The 1,522-nt window shown below is 33.8% G+C and overlaps 1 protein-coding gene across 2 annotated transcripts in view; it reads left to right on the forward strand.

Moving 5' to 3' along the window:
• LOC107095772 (cyclin-dependent kinase-like 5) overlaps window positions 1–1,522 on the forward strand; it is an 83,223-nt gene that overhangs the window by 39,603 nt on the left and 42,098 nt on the right. The gene's annotated exons all lie outside the window — the stretch shown is intronic.

Consider the following 1,522-nt stretch of genomic DNA (forward strand, 5'->3'; position numbering starts at 1 on the left):
CTTGTGGAAAATGTTCCGGCTTTCTCCAATGATCTTGAACACAGGGTTCAGGTACTCATTGCAATTTGAACAAACCTTGTCTTATATTACTTCACACATGCTCATTTTCAGATGAGCAATCAACTTGTTAAATTGCTAATTACCCTTTCACCCATTACTTGTCTTGCTTCTTCATTCAAAATGATGCTGCACTACAAGGTGCAAGACACAAGGAATAGGAGTTTTTTTGTTAAGAATTCCCAAGTCTTCAGTAGGTAGTGAGAGTTCAAAATTTACTCTTGACTGTTTCAGCAACAAGTAACGCCAAACCTCTTTTACCAAAAGACATTATGTTGATCTCATTTATTGCTTTACAAATCCAGAATTCCACTCAAACAGTTCTTGTTGCCCAATTGGTCTAATTATGCTTTTGCCAAGTATATATATCAAACTATTGTAACATATACAAATGGTCAAACTTGCTTTTGTCTAGTGTTTATTTTTCCTTTTCAGGTACAATCAGGTGGTAGATGGAAAGCAGCTCAATTAAGCACACTGGTTCAAAAAATTGGATGTAGGTTCCCAAAAGCTTAATCATTGAAATGTGTCCAAAACATTCTACTATTGAAAAAAAAAAGCAAGCACAATTACTGTGGATGTGATTAAAGGAATACATCTCAACTTCCCAAGAGATCCCTCACTTTTAATGGCAAAACTTCTAAATTTTCAGTGAAGCCAAAGATCTGTAGCACCGTGTTCCTACCTGAAAGTTTATTGAATTTTCAAACCTCCAGCTTTTTGATCAATCAATCAATCTGTCTGTCTGTCTGTCTATCAAGCATGTGATGACAAGACAGTAACTGTCAGACTGTGAAAAGTAGCCATGTATATATGTATATGTATCTACGTTCTTTTTAACAGGTTTTTCATTTACCATGTTGTGATTTTATGTTCAATGCTCATCCGGGTTGGATGCCATACTGTTTATAAATCCACAACATTAATTGTGGATTTATATTCTATTCAATTCCCAAGCAGCTGGTAATTTATATTTCTGATACTTTAAGATGTCTATTGCCCTCCACTGTAGGGGTGGTAAATATCTAATTTAGTCAGATATTATTTCAGCTGTTTTATATTGTTTATGACACACAGTCCTACTAACTGTGTGTTAGAACAATAAATGAAAGAGTGATTCGAGCTCAAATCATGGTCAAACAGTTAATTCTGCACATACATGGAATAAATTCACCACAACTTCTGTTCAAAATATAAGAGTTTATTAACAAAAATCATTCAGCTCCAAGTCAAACATATTTCAGTTTAAAACTCATCACTAAGACAAGTGAAACTCAACTAAACTAAACTACTATGTACAAAGAGGAAGGGGAACATGGTTGAAAACCATATTACAGTTTAAGATGGATTCTGTGTTTGAAACCAAAGTTTATCTGGAAGAATTTAGGATGTGATCAAATTAGCTTTTCATTAATTTTAAAGAATTAGGAATGTTTTCAGACCAATTCACAATGCAAATCCATGA

Source organism: Cyprinodon variegatus, unplaced genomic scaffold (assembly GCF_000732505.1).
Source record: "Cyprinodon variegatus isolate N-32 unplaced genomic scaffold, C_variegatus-1.0 Scaffold572, whole genome shotgun sequence".
Taxonomy (NCBI): domain Eukaryota; kingdom Metazoa; phylum Chordata; class Actinopteri; order Cyprinodontiformes; family Cyprinodontidae; genus Cyprinodon; species Cyprinodon variegatus.